The sequence below is a fragment of the Cavia porcellus genome, unplaced genomic scaffold (genome assembly GCF_034190915.1).
Source record: "Cavia porcellus strain 051 isolate PalLab524CR breed Dunkin Hartley unplaced genomic scaffold, mCavPor4.1 scaffold_8, whole genome shotgun sequence".
Lineage (NCBI taxonomy): Eukaryota > Metazoa > Chordata > Mammalia > Rodentia > Caviidae > Cavia > Cavia porcellus.
In genome coordinates this window covers 26,888,231-26,906,100 of record NW_026947491.1, presented here as the reverse complement: position 1 = coordinate 26,906,100, position 17,870 = coordinate 26,888,231, and the positions used below count along the sequence as shown (strand labels likewise).

Genomic DNA, 17,870 nt, shown 5'->3' with positions numbered 1-17,870 from the left:
TGGAAACAGGTACTAATAAAATTCTAAAAGTTAAAAATTATTTAATTATAATTATCTCTAGGTTTTAAATTACTGAGAAGTTCTAGCTTTCATTCATAGATTAGGGGGAAAGGAAAACTGTGCTGGGGTTGGCTCAGGCCTGGCAGGTGTCAGTCCCCAGGCCTCATCCCCAGCACCACAAAAAAAGGGATGGACACTGATGTTAGGACATTTTAACAGCATCCAACATCCAACCAGCCTAGGAGTCTTTGTAGAACTTAACAAACCGATTCTAAAATTATATTGAAATGTAGAGGATCTAGAAGAGCCAAAATAATTTTAAGGGAGATGAAAAATGTGAAAGACTTACCACTACCTGGATGAAGTTGTAGTGACACAGACAATGTGGAGAAAATGAGGCAAGGTTGCACTAAGAGGGGCAGACTCCACCTGCAATTCCTGCTCTACTCGGCCCCTCCCAGGTCCTGGTCTATGTGTATTTATTTTTGGCACTGGGATCCAGGGAGGTGTTCTTGCTGCTGAGCTAAATCCCCAGTTTCAGGTCTTCACTGTGCTGCCTGTGCTCACCTCCCATGTTCCTCCGCCCCTTCAATCCTCCACCAAGGTGCAAACTCCTACACCAGGTGCGTACTCCAGTACTTGCTATAGTATCATCATGGTCTCTTTCTGATTTACTTATTTTTGCAGTACTCTCCAGTGAATAGAACTCAAGGCTTTCACTGCAAGCTACAGCCCCAGATCTTGGTGATTTTTTACTTCGAGACAGGATTGCTATGTTGCTAACTTGCCCAGGCTGGCTCAAACTTGTGATTTGCCTGCCTCAGCCTCTCAGTGTGCTGGAATTACAAATATGCATCACTGCATGGGGCTCTTGGGTGTAGGAAGGAGTCCCAGGATTGGAACCTGGGTGCTTCTGATTTGAGTGTCTGACAGTTCCTTTGAGGCGCTCTCTGGGTCACTCACACCTCAAGTGCTGCCTAAGCACAGATTCCTGGGTGTTGCCTCATATCCTCAGGTTTGTTTTTTTTTTTAAGTGGTACGGGGGATCGAACTCACGACCTCACGTTTGCCAGGCAGGCACTTACACTGCTGAGCTAAATCACCAGCCCAGATATTTCTTGAATGTTAAGATACTACTGTATGGCTTCAACTCTGAGAATGGTCTCTCCCGGTTACTCCAAGCAGGAATCCATTCACCCATTCAGCCACATGTGCTTATAGTTAAGAGGCTTAGGCAGGAGGATCCCTTGAGTTCAGGACTTTGAGACCAGCCTGGGTAACATACAGTGACACCCCACCCTGGTCTAACAACAAAATGAAACAAGAATCCTGGGTCAAATTCACCTCAGAAAAGTGAAACAACGAAAGAACCACATTCTTTCACCTAAAACCACCAAAGTGAACCGGTGATATTTATTTAGTTTGTAAATATCCCTGCTGTATTGAAGTTTATATTCTAGACAGAGCAACAGATAAAAAGAAACCAATTTCTAAATGAATCCTTGCTCTCTTAGGAGAGAGGGTGCTGGGGGGAGGGGCAACATGTTTTTTTGGTTTGGTTTGGTTTGATGTTTTGAGACAAAGTCTTGCCATGCAGTCCAATCGGCCCTAGAATGCATGATGTAACCCAGACTGGCCTGAACTTGCGATCCTCTTGCCTCAGCCTCCAGAGCGTTGAGCTCACAGGTGTGTGCCACCCCGCCTGCCTGCAGTGAGATCTTTTCCTTGTGGATCACCAGGCCCAACCCTCATCACCCAGAAGCCCAGCGCCTGCCGGTTGTCATGCTCGCTAGGGGTTGGGCACACCGCCCAGAGGGTGCAGGCTGGGAGCAGGCGCACGCCAAGCACGGCTGTTGCGCATGCGCGCGCAGCGCAGGACACGCCCCGTGCTGGGCGCGCCCCCGGCGCCGTGCTGCGCGTGGGAGCGATGGGCGGGGCGGCCGGTTCGAGCTTTTTCTCTCGGCGCTCTGGGCCGTGACCCGGCCGCGCGCTGAGCGAGCCCTGGTCCTCTTGTTTTCGCACGGTCTGGATGCGTCAGTAAGTTCCCCTGCGGGACCCCTCCTGCCTCAGCCTCCCAAGGTGGGATCAGCCGGAGCCCGGGTGCGGACGCTGAGGACGTTTGGGCCGCGCCTCTGCAGCCGTCGACCGGGAGCCCCGCGTGGGCTTGGACGACCCCGCCGATTCACAAGGCGCGCGGCGCGGGGAGGCTGAGACAGGAGGCTCGCCAGAGCCCGGGAGCGGCCGAGCAGCCCGCGCGGCCCAGCAAGCCCCTGGCCGCGGAGACCTTTCCCGGCCCTCGCCGCTTCCTGGAAATGCAGGGTGCGAGGCAGGAGCGTCGTCGGCCGGTCCCGGTTCGTGGGGTGGCGTCTGCGGAGCGCGCGGGCTCGCCGCGCGGGAAGACCGAGGTTCGGGCCCCGCAGTCCGTCCCAACCGGTGCGGGGCTCGTCCGGAGGAGGCCGGGCCACAAGTACAAGGCAGTAGGCGTGCTCCGGCCGGCGCCGAGACGGGGGGCTGCGGGGCAGAATCCAGCCGAGGCCGAGCCCCGACCCTGCCACTGGGGTGCAGGGGAAAATGAGTCCAGGTGCTGGGGCCAAGCGGTGACACTCAGGGTTCCATCCCCAGCCCCTCCCCAAAACACGCACAGGCCAAGGCGACTATGTCGCGGTGATCGCAGTCAGGACTCGTTCTGACGACATCTGGACTTGCTCTCCCCGGGCTCTGCAGGGTTGTGCGCCCTTTAGAATAATTACTACTGTTTCTGGCGGTCGACGGTGTTACGCTTAAAGAACACGGAGTGAAGCTGACTGGGTCCCAGAGATTGGACTGTGCCGCTTGCAACAGGCTGCACGGCGCCCCGCCCCCCCCCCCCCCCCCGGCGGCTGCAGCGCGGACTCCCTCCTGGGAATGGGTGCAGGTCTGGTAAAACAGAAGTCGACCTGGGCCAGCGGCGGAAGCCCCAGGTGTTGATGTTCTGGTTTTGGTACCTGGAATCCAACTCATGATTTTGCCTTTGCCAGGCCGGTGCTGGTAGCTGAGCTGGGCTCCATCTCAGGTCCCAAGGGCGATGTGGTTTTTAAGCCATCTCCAAGTAGATGGATTTAAAGCTACAGTAGTTTTCTTTTCATTTTGTTTGTTTGGCAGTACGGGAATGGAATCAAGAATTTCCACAGAGCTACATCCCCAGCCTTATTTTGTTTTGAGACAGGGTCTCACTAGAATTTACGAATCTGTCTGTCTCTTGGCCTTAAATTCATGTCGCAACTCCTGCCTCAGCCTTTTGAGTGCTGGGATTACAGTTGTGAGCCACCATGCCCATATGAGTATATTTAACTTTTATGAGGTAATCAAACATTGCCTAAACCTGGCATGATGGTATATGCCAATAAATGTAGCATTTGTGAGGCTGAGGCAGAGGATCACGAGTTCTAGGCCAGCCTAGACTACATGGTGAGCCTCTGTCTCAAGAAGAACAAATGCTAGGTTGGGCGATGCCTGACCCCAAAAGTCCCAGCTACTCTGCTGGATGAGGTGAGATTGCTTGAGCCCAGGAGTTCAGGGCCAGCCTGTGTAACAGAGAAACAGAGTAACTAATTGAAATTTTTTAAAATATCTAAGGAGATAGAAATGTTAACCAACTCCCCTCATTTGCTCATTACACACTGTATTAAATATTCACAGAGTAACCCTAAGCTTTTGTGGTTAGTTACAATTAAAAATAACAGAGGGCTATGGATTTAGCTTAGTGACAAAGCACCAATCTACAAGCATGAGGCTGTGAGCTCAATTTCTGGTACCAAAAATAAAAATGAAACTTTAATTCTCATCCTGAATTTTGAACTAGAACCTTGTCACTGACCTACATCCCCAATCTCTTTTTTATTTTCAGGCAGGGTCTCACTAAGGCACCCCATACTGAGCTTGACCTTGGCATCCTCCTGCCTCAGCCTTCCAGAAAATGTTGCTGCAAAAAAAACCAAATTTTTTTAAAACTCTACAAAATGAAAATATTTACTAACTGACCCTTTACAGAAAACATTTGCCAAAAGCCCTCGTTGTGGTTTGATAATTCACAGTGACATGAAAAGTGGCTTGTCTTGCTTACTTTCCGCTCGCTGCTGGGACAAAATACCTGGCACCTAAAGGTATAGAAGGAAAGGTTTGTTTAGCTCACAGTTTGTGAAGGTTTCAGTTTGCAGTCAGCTGGCTCCAAGGCAGGAGGCGTGCCTGGCACAGGGGCAGCCCTTCAAGGCAGCAGAAGACAGCAAAAGCAACAGGAGGAAAGGGAGGAGCAAGCTTCTATCCCTCCCTTACGGTGTATGCAAACTGTATGCCGCTGTGCCCAGTGAATAATGGCCTAGTCTACGGCCATACACCCTGAACGCGCCCGATCTCGCCTGATCTCGGAAGCTAAGCAGGGTCGGGCCTGGTTAGTACTTGAGAGAACAATGGCCTAGAGTAAGGTCATGTCCTCCACACACCAGGATAGGTTACATGACTTGTTTTTCCATGAGTGTGGCTTCTCTGACTCGCCCCCCCCCTTCCTGAGCAGCTTCTGCAGCTCCCCCTGCACAGGGTCGCAGGCTGGGCCTCAGATGTGCTGTGTTCCTTCCCTGCCTCTGCGTGCCTTTTCTTCAGCCTCCACTGCAGCCCTGGGTACTGCCCTGCCTGGACCTCGCTGTGGCGAGGTGCAGGCTTGGCTTTGTGCAGCTGTTTTGGGGATGAGGTCCTCATTGAGATGGGGTGCTAATCTGATGGGCTGGTGGGAGGCCCCCAACACATGCTGTGGGACCTGGTTTGGAGAAGGAGGCCATGGCAGCCTGCAGGGACGGGGCCACCCCAAAAGCCAGAGTGAAAAGCTGGGGCTATGCAGTGCTCTCCTCCCTTAGGCTGATCGCCTCAGGGCTCTGTGTGCCCTGATGCCTGGTCCGCCTCCCAGTGCTGGTGTTACATGTGTGTACCACCTCGCCTCGTTGATTCTTTAGGAAGTGTTTGCATCTTTCTCAGCTACTTCTGAGCAGCTTTCTGTCCCCACCTCTCTAAGCAGGCACCTAGGCAGTATGATTGGTGCAACCTCGTAAAATGTGTGGTTGCCCCACGGTAACACTTAGTCAAAGCTGATTATAGCTTGGTATGTTTAATAAGCACCTTTGCTCCTCACAAGAGTCCTGTGAAGTTTGTTTTGTTGTCTCATTTAGAGATGGAGAAACTGAGTCCAGGTGATGGGATTTGCACAGTTACAGATCCATTGGAACAGCAGGTTCTGGGGAACCTAAATCCAAAATTTCAAAAGCAGTTCCACCTGGGTCTTTGCACACTTAGCCTTAAGGTTTAGCTTCATGGCCTTAAGGTTGATGTGCTTCCCATTCACACAGCCAGGAGCTTTGGGAATCCACAGCGGTATCTGACCACCACAGTTGCGGGGACTCAGACCCCATCAAGCCTCGTGGACACTGACAGCCAGCTGATTCGTGACCCATGTGCAGGACACGATGGTGTGATTGCTCTTTTTCAGAAGTTTCCACTCATTACTGCAAGGGTATTCACTGGGGTGGAGGTGGAATAAGGGTCCCCACAACTGCATTTTCGAGAAAGGGTGTTTGCCATGTGGATAACCACAGGGATGTCACCTGGGGAGGCATGTCACTGGGTGCTGTGCTGCTGTTGGTGTCTGAGCTCTGCCCTGTTCCCCCGTATACCACAGAGACTAAATACAAGGGCCCCTTTGCTAATGCTGCATCCACAGTGTCCTGGGAGATGCTGGCTGTAGGGTGACACGCACTCCTGCATACTGGGTGACCACCCCCTGGAAAGGGGGCCTCCCTCCAGGACTGTCCAGGTTCCACAGCAGAGGAAATACTGGTTTGTGGTACAGCTTCTGAGCACTATGCTGTGTTGATCTGGAGGGACCAGGGTTGGTGCCATCCCCTGCTTGCAGCAAGGATAGCCTGGTGCTCACAGTCCTGTTCTGGGGACAGAACGGCAGCACAGGAGGCTGGCACTTTGTGTGGGGCCCTGCAGAAGAACCCCTCCTGACCCCAGCTCCCAAAGGCTGCGGGCTGCAGCCGGAAGATGGGAAGGTACTTGGAGACCATGTGCTGGATGAATGCGAGGGTCTAGAAAAAGGTCTGCTTACTTCATACGATTCATACAGAAGTCTGCAGCTACTGCCAGCCACTGCTGACATGTTGGGTAAAGCCCGTCGCATGGCCTCTGGGTTCCTGGTTTTAATTCACCTTACACAGCACAAGGTGTTCTGCAGCTCGATCCATTCTCCAAGGCCCTGGTCTCGGCCCAGGCCCAAAGCTCATGCCTTTCACTTCTCAGAACCCGTTCAGCCAGGCCAAAGCCGAAGGTCAAAACAGAGCCATTAATGATAGTTAACGCTTACTGTTAATTGCACAAAGTGCTTCTTCAGTTTCTGTTGGCAATGGCTCTCCATCTCACTGAGCCAGGGAAGTGCGTCCAGCTCCAATTCACAGCCTGTACCGTCCTGCCTCAGGTTTTTCCTTCTGACGGTTGCCAGAACTCCAGGCTTATAATTTACAATTCAGACTGTGTGTCACTTTGAGAGAAACCCAAACTTAAAAAATAGGAATGCAAAACTCAGGAAAACACCAACCCAGATGATAAATCATGGTCAGATGTGGACACTGACGGTGCCTTGCATTCATTTCACCTGAGCGCAGCAGGTGCCCCCGCAGCCTTTGGCCTCCTTCCGTCTGTGACAGCTCCCTTGTCTCTTAGGTAAAATCTTGCTCTGCAACAGCCAGGACCAAGCTTGCCTGTGGGTCCCATATTCCCGAGATACTGTCACCCAGCACGCAGGAGGACTCAAAGTCTGAGCCCAGCCTGGCCAGTGTGACAAGGCCTAGGTGTCTGCGTGTCCCCAGGATCATCATCTGGTCACAGCTGGGGATGGGGGGGGTGACCGGATTATGGGCACCAGCATGGACCTGCTGTCCCTTAGCTGGGGTCTGGTTGGACGTAGGTGTCACTGGGAGCACCTGGCAGGGTGTCTCACTGCCTTCAGGTAAGCAGCTGGCCAGTACCCAGGGCCAAAACCCCTAAGTCACCAGTCCACTGTGACCCTCTCCTTCCTTAAATTGAAGGCACTTGATATTTTGTCCCACTGAGGAGGAAAGTGGCTGAGATACTGTGTCTCAAGATGACAGTGGGCCAGGACGTGACAGGAGGGGCACACACCCAGTGCTTCCCCAGTGCGGGGACGAGCAGGCTGGGTAGGCCAAGGCAGCTAGTGAGGAAGGCGCCCTCCCCTCCGGGGACAGCTGTTTCTCTGTCCCCTGAGGTTGTGTCCAGCATGTTTCCCAGCAGTCGCAGAGTGAAGGTGGGAGGGAGTTTGTGTGAGTCTCCGGTTCAAGTCACCTTTCCACCAACTCCAGGTCCCCATGAGCCTGAGGGTGAAGAGGGAAAACCCGGCCCTGGCTCAGACTTAGTTTCTCCCCCGCTGACAGACAACACCGATTCCGCAGCCATGCATGGGGCTTCCCTGAGCTCTGCGTGGCCTGCGCCAGTGGCTCCCTGGTTTGTTCCCTTCTCCCTTTGGTGCTGAGTCAAGAGCTTGGGTGATCGCTGCAGGCCAGCTGCCCCACAAGTGGTGTCATGGCTGCAGTGAGGGCTCCATTGCAGAACCGTGCCCTCTGATGTCCCCAGATGGGCTCACCTGCTTCCCACTAGACCGTTGAGGTCCCATGAATTTGTTCAACAGCTCACAAACTCAAGAGCTAACATTCAAGAGTTTATTTTAATTTTCCTCCTGCACTGAGGATTAAACCCAGGGCCCTCACAGTTACTTTCACAGCCTTAGTCCAGTTACCTGGCCTGGGCTCCAGCGTGGGGTCCTTCTGCCTCAGCCTCCCAGGGTGCTGAGGTTACAGGCATGCACTACCATGCCTGGCTTTACCAGTTTATTAGGAGGAATGGTACAAAGAGATGAAGAAAAGCCCAGGGGAGCATGCAGGAACGGTCCCCTCCCAGCACCTAGGCCTGCTGGATGGTCCCCAGACTGGCTTTGGGTCTGCCTGAAGCAGCAGCACAGCAGGCTCACAGCTGGCAGGGACCCCGCAAGGCCTGTCTGCCCACATTCCTCAGCAAGCCTGGTCCTACCTGCAAAGACGGTGGTTCGGAGAGGTGCTTTGGGTGGGGGTGGTAGAGTAGGCAGACCGGAGACTGATCAGAGCCCCAACACTGTTCTACTCACTTAGACCTAGGGAGCCAGGAGCCAGGAGCCAGGAGCCAGGGGTGAAGACCAAACCATCAGCACCGCAAAGGAAGAGTGCAAACAGGTTTCCTACAGAAGTAACCTCACCTTCACCGACCAGGCGAGCTCAGCCTCTGCCTGAGGCCTGGGCTTCCCCCTCCTGGTTGGCCCTGGGGTTTCAGTTTGTCTGCACTACAACTGCCAGAGTCAGCGCTTTAACATGGGTCTTTTCCTAGGCCAAGAACAAGGAAGGACAGGAGCCTGTAATCTCAGGGACTCTGGAGGCTGAGGCAGGAGGATAGAAAGTAACAGCCCAGCCTTTCTCATATCACAAGGGCGGGAGATACAGCTTAGTAGCAGAGCATTTCCTTACATACAAGAGACTTTGGGCTCAGTGCCTAGTTCCATACCAAATATTTAAGTAAACATAAATAAAACCTTTTACTAGAATTACGTACAAGCATCATCTGTCGGTTTTGTTTCTCTAGAAAAGTACCTGTTATGCCCCAGCACAGGATCTGCTGGAAGCTGGGCTTTTGTATAGGAAGCAGCTCCTCTAGAGGGGGGACTGCAGATGGATCACCAGTGTGGAGCTAAAGCCAGGCCAGCCCTGAGACCAGGGAGAGCCCCCAGCAGGAAAACCAGCTGTTCCAGCTTGGAGAAGGCAGGGGCCCAGGCCAGCCAGGCAAACAAACTGCTAAGCAGAGGGGGTGAAACTGACCTCCTCCTCCTTCCTGAGTGTATAAATAAAGCTGCTCCAGTGGCTGAGCAGGCCCTTTCCTCCCATCAGGAGAGGGCTCCATCAGGACTCGGTTTTCCTCTTTATTTTCCCATCCTCTCCTTGTCCTGGTTCATGGCGGTTCCCTATCTAAATCTGACAGAGCAACTGCCAGCCCACATCCTTGTTCTGTTGGCTGTGTACATCCTATCCTTCCTTCAGTGGCCAGGTTTTCTTCCTAACTGCCTGCGTTAGTTTTCTATTACTCCTGTAAAGATTACCAATCTATAAAGATAGTGGCTGAAAGCAAGGCACATTCCTTCTCTCACAGCTCGGAAGATCAGAAGTCCAAAGTGAGTCTCACTGGACACACAGCGAGGTACCAGCAGTCAGGCTGCTGTGGCACCAGCCTGTGCTCCCCGATCCTCCAGAAGGGAAGGCAAGGAAAATGGCTGATCCTGGATTCAAAACCAGCCTGGGTGACACAGTTAGGGTTGTCTGTCAAAACATAAATAAAATCATTTAAAAACAAAAAAAAGCTGTATGTGGTGGTATCTGTTTTATCTGTTTCTATTTCCAGCACTCTGGGAGGCTGAAACTGGAGTTCAAGCTTGGCCTAGGCAACTTTAGCAAGCTCCTGTCTCAAAAACTAAAAAGGGCCGGGGTATAGCTCAGTGTGAAGGCCCTGGGCTCAAGCTTGTAGTGCTACAAAATACAAATAAATCTCTCCCCATTTTATAAGACCAGCATCAGCAGGCCCCTTCTGAGGAGGCTTTGTCGCTTTCTAGGCCTCCTGTGTCCCTGGTTTCACAGCCTGTGTGTCCATGTCACACGTGGCCTGATCTGCCTGCCATGGTTGGGGGCATCTCCAGCCCAGTGTGGAACTCCCCAGCCAGAGCAGATGGTCCGCACTGCAGTGTGCTCACTCGGCTAACCTCAAGGGCCCTCTCCTGTCGCCCAGCACACGGCCTCCAGGATCCCCTGGGGAACCTGTCTCCAAATCCTCTGCTGTCACCTAGGGGATCCGAAGTCCCTCAGCAGCCCTGCACCTGACCTGTCTGTGCAGTTCACTCAGCTCTCACTGCTTTCATGGCCTGGCCTGGAGGCCATCTCAGGAAGACTGCACCTGGGACACCTGGTCCCCTCTGTGCTGCTCTCAACACCACTGCATCTCCCTGGGCTTCGCTCTGTCAGCCGCACAGACTCTTCGTCCTACCTGCTGCTCACCTGGCTCCCCACTCCAACACACTGAGCGCCTGCTGTACAGCACAAGGCACAGACCTCCTTGACCTGCTAGTGCAGGCCTCTAATCCCCATCCTCAGGAGGCCCAAGCAGGGCCATTGCCAGTGTGAGGCTGCCTGGGCTACACAGTGAGTTCAAGTCCAGCCTGAACTGCATAGCAAGACCCTGTCTCAAAAAAAATAAAATGAAAAATTTCTTTGACCTTTCATCCCTGTCTAAGTCTATGCTTACTTTTCTTTCCCCAAGTCAGGTCTGATCACCTTTTTCCTTAACCTGCTCATTTATTTTCTGGTTTTCCCAGCCTCAGTTTATGTGACTACACTCTTGTTTTGTTTTGTTTTTGAGGCAAGGTTTCACTATGTAGTTCAGGCTGAAGTGAGTTTATTATGTAGCCTAAGGTGGCCTCAAATTTGTGGCAGTCCTGCCTCAGCTTCCCAAGTGCTGGAATTGCAAGTGTGCGCTCGTATGCCAGACTTTACACTCTAGAACACAGATCTGTTCCAGAACTTCTGCTCATCATATACATTTAGTCAGTCATCAAGTCCTGGTTCACTTCTCAAACATCTCCCCATTCTCGGGGTGGGGTAGAGTTTGGTGGTGCCACATTCCCAGTGCTGCAAAATACCTCCTGTTAATGGTCCTTACACATATTGTGGCTAAACTTTGGGAATGTGATTTCACAGTGTAAAGTGACTTGCTCACTTCTGCCCCCTTCCTTGCTGGGGATCAAACAGACCCTGTGCACTAAACCAGAGCCCCACTACTGAGCTACATCCCCAGCCATCTTTCCTCATTTTACTGTGTCCCTAGACTTCAAAATGAGTCTAGCTAGTGTGCTGCCACATGCCTGTAAACCCAGCTGCTTGGCAGGCAGAAGCAAAAGCATCAAAGGTTCAAGTCCCACCTGGTGAACTTAGTGAGACTCTATCTCAAAATAAAGAATAAAATGTCCTGGGGATACAGCTCATCGGTAGAGTGCTTTGTCAGGCTTGCATATGGCCTTGGATTCAGTCCTCAGTACTTCAAAACAAATACAAACAAACGGAATCACTGGACCGACCGATCTGCTCAGATACTTTAACGGCTCCTTTGCCTACAGCTGAAGCCACAGCTCCCAGGTCCTCTGAGATTCCCCACCAGGTCCCCGAAGGTCCAACTGTATGCTCAGTATTCCCCTTATTCAGCATGGCCCTTGAGGATGGCACGTGTCTGCCTCCTACTTACTGGCTTCTGCAGTTCCTGCTGCATGAGCAACCCCGTTTTTATTTTTCCATAGGAGCTCTTGTGTGGGAAACCACCCAGATGACTCTTCTTGGAAAGAAGAGCAGCTGTCTCCATTTTGGATAAACTTGGCCCTATCTCCATGTACTGATGTGTACAGAGCTGGCTGGGCTATTTCCTTGTTCCTTCAACTGGCTTTAAGCAATGTAAACTGGGCTGGCTGAGGAGCTGATGTGTAACCTCTGAAGCAAAGTGACAGGTCAGAGTTACCCCACTCAGTGACTCCCCAAATACATCGATGAGCCAGGCAGGATGGTCACCTGGGACTGAGCCTCGAAAAAGAGGCTCGGATTTCCCAGAGCAAAAGGATTGGACATCAGAACTAAAGCACTGACCTCAAATTATTAGCTGCTACCTCAGTTGTTATGCAGATTGCTCTGTCTGCATTTCTTGCCCTCTGCTTATCACAGAGATGATCTCAGACCTACCTAGCCCAGCCCGCAGAAGTCATGGCAGTTATGAATTTCCCTCCACTCTCACTGTCACTCATCCTGAGCCACTCCCCTCATGGAGAATTAATAAAACCTGATTGGCTCTGGGTTGGGGCCTTTGTTCTGGTGAACCACCATCTTGGCTGGACTGAGGACTCCTTGGCTCCCCACAATTGTGTGTGTGTGTATATATGTGTATATATATATATATATATATATATATATATATATATATTAGTGTCTTTATTCTCACTGTAGGTTGCACTGAAGTAGTAGATTGGAATTAATTTACTAGAATTCCAATAACTACTCCATGGGATTACAAATATAAACCTTCCTGGACCACGACGAGGATGGATAAGGGTTCTCTATACTCTTGTGCATAATTTATCAAATTAGGCTTAAATAGTGTTGGTGTGTTTGCAGTGCAGGGTCTTGCACATATGGAGCATGCAGTCTGCCACTGAGCTGTGCCTCATCCTGGGGCTCTGAAACAATCTATTTACCTATCTGACTTCCTACATTTGCCTCAGGCATGGATCCTCTGGCTCATATCCAAACAAGGGTGAGTACACATCATTGGGTGCAGGACCTGGATTCCTTTATTCTGGGTACTTAGATTTTTTTTTTTTTTTTTTTTTTTTTTGGTAACTATTTTGTGTAATGAGCCAGAAGCTCCTGATAGATAGGAAGACTATCTTGTACTATTGTGTCTGTTTATCATATAGCTTCATATATGCACTACAAAGATAATTAGTGATTGTCTTGGTCACTTTACTGGCCATTGAGACATAATACCTAACACCCACACCTTACAGGAGAGGTTTATTTTGGCTCGCAGTCTGAGGATGTTTCAGTTGATACTTAGCTGGCTCTGAGGTAGAAGAGCACATTGGAGGGGGCTGATGGAGGAAAGGTGCTACTCTCAGGGCACCCAGGAAGCAGACAGCAAAGGGAGGAACAGGAAGAAAGACATCCTTCCAGGGCACCTCCACTGACCTGCCTCTTCAGACAGCCCCACCTCCCAGCATCATACCGAGCTTTCACACCCCACAATCAAACATCTTTTCAAATCCTATCTTTGAGAGCATGAGGCTTGGCAGGGGAAGCATCCAGTATAAACCATAACATTCCAACCTGCCCCTAAAAGATTCATGTGTATCTCTTCATGCACTAAGTCCATCTCTGAGTTGCCAAACTCCTAACAATTCCACCACTGCCAAAAAGTCCAAATCTAAAGTCTCCTCTGACCATTGATGGAATGTCCACTTTACAAGCTTTAATTTTGTGACTTGAACAATTATTTCTAAGATGACAATATGTAATCCATTAACTAGTGATTTCCTACTGTTCATTTTTTTCTGTAAATCTGTATAACTTGTACCCTTTCCCTGCTTTTTTTTCTTCTTTTCTCCTTAAATAAAATTAAAAAAATAAAAAATAAAAAATAAAGTCTCCTCTGAGTGCCTGCCTAGCATGCATGAAGATTTGGGTTCAATCTGCAGAGCACCCCACAAACAGACAAGTAAATAAATAAATAAAATACAACACATACATAAAAAAAGTTCTCGGGGCTGGGGATTTAGCTCAGCGGCATAAGCGCCTACCTTGCAAGCAGGCAGTTGTGGGTTCGATCCCTGGTACCGATAAAAAAGAAAAAAAAAGTCTCCTCTGAGATTCAAGGCAAACTCTCAGCTATGACCCTCTGTAAAAATAAGAAAGAAGTTACTGATACACAATGGCCTAAGATAAACGCCCCACTTCAAAAGGGAGAAACAGAGGGATAGAAACCAGTGGGACAAATTAAGGCTAAAACCCAGCAAGGCAAACATTGAATCCTAGAGCTCCACATTTAGCAACCAAGGCAAGTTGTGGTGAGATATAAACTCCAAAGATCGTGAGCAGTCCCACTCCATAACACTGTTGGTGGCCATAGCTCTCATGGCTTCTCTTGTCTTGCTTTGCTCTCTCTTTGAGACATTTCTCAGACATTTCAACTTCCTGGGGCTCTCCACTGCACTTTTGATTCCACTCACACAGCTTCAGGGCACTGCCTTCTCAGGGGCATTCTGCCTGGCTTCCTATGCCTTCTGGAATCTGAATGCAAGTGTGTATGATCCCACAACTCTTGAAATGTGTATGCTTGAAAAACCAGCATCATGTTGGTAACACAAAGGTCTGCGGCTGGCTCCAGCAGTAGCCAAGCCCTTTTGCATCATGGCTGCAGCAGTCCCTGATTGTCTGGATGGCTGAGAACTATGAATGGAATCCTACAAAGCTAATTTCCTAAGAGACTTCCTGGAACAGAGTACCCTGGGCATTCTTCTCAAAGCAGTCTTTTACTTTTCCACCCTTGAGTCTACAAAAGGTGGGGTCTTTCATACTCCTCTGATGCTCTCAAGACATCATTTATAGTGTCCTGATGTGGGTTTCTTTTTAATACTAATCTTTTCAGGAATCAAGCTCTCTTTGCTCCAATTAACAGGCCCCAAATTTACAGGACTTCTCTCTCTGATGAAACTCAAAACCTTAAAAATCACCCAGCTGTGCCATTTGCTCTTGATTCTCAGTGTAAAACTGGCTAAAAGCTCCAACAGGACCTATACTACAGTCTGAATATTGGGCCACCTTTAAAATTTTGTCATCACATTAAGTAACCTGCTGCCTTTAATCTCAGTCTCTCACAAAATCTCAGGACATGAGCAAAATGAAGATAAATTTCCTGCCAAAGCACAACACCTATGGTCTTGAGTCCAACTGCCAGTGGAGTCCATGTTCCCAGCTGAAAGCCTGGCCTTTATCCTCTGCCTTTTTAGTAGCATTTTGGTCTTCTTAACTGCAATCAGAATCGCCCATGAAACTTGGCTCACAGCAGTCCAGGACTGCTTCTTCAGCCAGCCTTTCCCAGCCTTTCCCAACTCTTCCTCCTCAAGTCAGTTCTAAAGGCTTGTGAAACACATGATCAGAATAATGTCACAGCTGCAACCCCACCTCTCTGATACCAAAATGTATCTTACCTACTCTCTCATTTTTGAGACACAATACCTGGCATCCATGATTTAAAGGAGGAATGATGCATTTTGGCTCACAGTTTGTAGAGCTTCTGATTTGTAGATAGCTGACAGCAAGTGACATAGAGGAAGGGCCTGGTGAAGGAAATCCACTTGCCTGTGGCACCCAGGAAGCAGACAGAAAAGAGAGGAAGCAGGAAGACAGGTGCCCTTCCAGGTCACACCTCCACTGACCTGCCCCTTCTGACAACACCACCTCCAGGCATCACACTGCACTATTACACCCCATAATCCAATCAAACCCCACAATTTGAGCACATGAGGCTTTGGGGAGGCATTCAGATAGAATCCATAACTAGGATCATCATTATGGATGTTATGAAAAAACAACTCAAGCATATTTCTGTCTAGCTATGGGTCAGCTCTATCATCCACATTTAATAAGCACAGTCTAGTTAAACTAGCCAGCTAAGCAGGAGGCTGAGGCAGAAGGATCTCAAGTTCAAACCCATCCTGGGAAATTTAGGTCTTAGTGCCATTGTAAGACTCTGACTCACAATAAAAAATGAAAAAGAACTGAGTCTAGCTGACTGTGAAGGTCCTGGCTTCAATCTCAGTGATGTTGGGGGCTGGGGATTTAGCTCAGCGGCATAAGCACCTGCCTTGCAAGCAGGCAGTCGTGAGTTCGATCCCCGGTACCGATAAAAAGGAAAAAAGACAAAAAAAAAAAAAAAAGACAACTCAATCTCAGTGATGCACACTCCCACACAAACCTACAGAGAAAAAGATCAAGTCAACAATCTTCAATGAGATTTTTAAAATTATACTCAATGTCTAAGGTTGCAAAAGTGAATGTTCACTGCTAATATTCACAAGAGTGCATTTTATCCAATCTAAAGTGAGTCTTCAAATTGTGTCATGATCTTTCCCAGGGAGTGGGACCACTACAGAAATTAGAAGGGTCATGCTGTCTCAGGCAGAGAGACAGCCTGTGCCACTCCTCCTGCTCCCTCCCCGAGCTGCCGCTGGCCAGCAGCACATGTGGGGGTGTGGAGGACAAATAGGGGGAAGTACAGAGGTCCTGGCACTGGATGACTTCTGTAATGCTGTACTTTTCTTCAGTACCGGGGATTAAACTCAAGACCACCTGCGTGTTAGGCAAGTGCTCTATCACCTACCTCCTTCTGCAACTCTTTGGTTAATTGATTGACATCTTGGTGTACTGCCCAGGCTGACCTTGAACTAGTGAGCCTCCTGCCTCAGCCTTGCAAGTAGCTAGGGATTAGAGATATGTGCTACTGAGCCGAGCTCTGACTCCTCTTCATTCTTTCCCAAGCACAGGGCACCATGCCCCAGATGATTCCTGCCCAAGGGAAGAACAGCAGAAGTAGCTCCACACCGCCAAGCCTCACTGCAGGACTGACCACTGTGTTCCAGCCGTCCACTGTCACGGGTCACACTTCCTGACGCCAAGGGCCTCCATGGCCCTCTCTCAGTCATGACACCCTCATCACTTTCTATTCCTGGCTTCTCAGGATGGCTCTCTATGTCCCACGAGCCCCATTCAGCGGGCCTCCAGCTCAGGAGTCTCGGCCCGGGAGTCTCGGCTCATGTTGTGGGAATGCAAGGGACAGAGCAAGGGGACCTCAGAGAAGGCCTCGTGACATTCTCCCACCTGTCTGAGTGACAGCAGCCTTTGACAGCAGGACAGCTCGCTGGAGGGTACAGCAGCCATCTGGTTCACACACACACAGTATTGTTCTCTCCCCTCAGGGCATCTCTCAAGAGGGAGCCAGGGCTTCTGCAGCTCCTATTTTCTGTGCAAAGGTGCCTGATAACTTGTGCCTGGGGCCAGGGAGAGCAGCACAGATCCTCAAGGCCACAAAATAAATACATAAAGAAAAAAAAATGTGTTCAAAAATTAAAGTAAGCAAGTCAAGAAGAGGCTGCACCAGGCAGCTGCTGGTGGCTGCTCAGAGTCAGGGCCAAAGCCTAAGAGCAGGGTTGTGACGGCAGTGGCACAGCAGACACCCCAGAGAGAGAGAAGGGGGCAGGCCGTGCAGAGGAGCCTTTAGGGCAGCGCCCGTGAGGGTCCTCCATGGACATGCCTAACAGAAATGTCCACTGAAGCCATTACACATGTGTGTTGGTGCACATGTATAATACCAGCAATACTGGAGGCTGAGGCAGGAGGATTGTGAGTTTGAGCCTTGCCCAGGCAACTTAGTGACAGAGATCCGGTCTCAAAATTTAAAAAATATAAAAAGGGATGGGGATGCAGTTCAAAGACCCTGGGTTCAATCCCCAGTACCACAGCCAAAAAAAATAAATCAAATCAAAGTTGTGAAGTGACCTATCTGCTAATCTTATACACACACAAACAGGGATTTTTGTTATTGTAAGAGACAGAGAGCTCATTCAAAATGGCTTCTGGAAGGCAATGCCTCAGGGAGGAAACCTTGTACTTTTGGGTGCATAGGTGGTCAGTCCTCCCCGGCCACATTTTTGCCCCGGTCACCCAGTCCCCTTCCCCATCCCGGGCCACTTCATTCTTCCTCAAAGCACTGCTACCATCGGTGGCTCTTTGTCCAGTATGAGCTGGGTAAAACACCCACATCCATTGCAAAGGGGAGGGCCACTGCCCCTGGGGCCATTCTGCCTCTGCATAGCTTCCTCAGGAGGATGGGGCGCGCACACACACACACACACACACACACACACACACACACACACGCCTGCACTGCACTGCCCAAACTCTTGGGCTTTTCTTCCAGAAAAGCAGCTCCCCTCCCACACTGGGATTATGGAAACCATCAATGCAGTTGAACCAACCGCTTTGACGTGAACCGAGGGCCACTATGGGCAAGCAGGTAAGTGTTCCACCACCCAGCCACACACCCAGCGCCGGCTTTCCTCCTTTCCTGGGACAAGGACTCACTGACACCCCACACCCCCACCCAGACTGGCC

The 17,870-nt window shown here is 50.2% G+C and overlaps 1 long non-coding RNA gene across 1 annotated transcript; it reads left to right on the top strand.

The window, feature by feature from the left end:
• The first annotated feature begins 1,881 nt into the window (after positions 1-1,881).
• Positions 1,882-9,474, top strand: LOC134477271 (uncharacterized). The gene is made up of 2 exons (XR_010049188.1): positions 1,882-2,914; positions 3,887-9,474. It is a non-coding gene; the product is annotated as an uncharacterized LOC134477271 (long non-coding RNA).
• Positions 9,475-17,870: the final 8,396 nt, after the last annotated feature.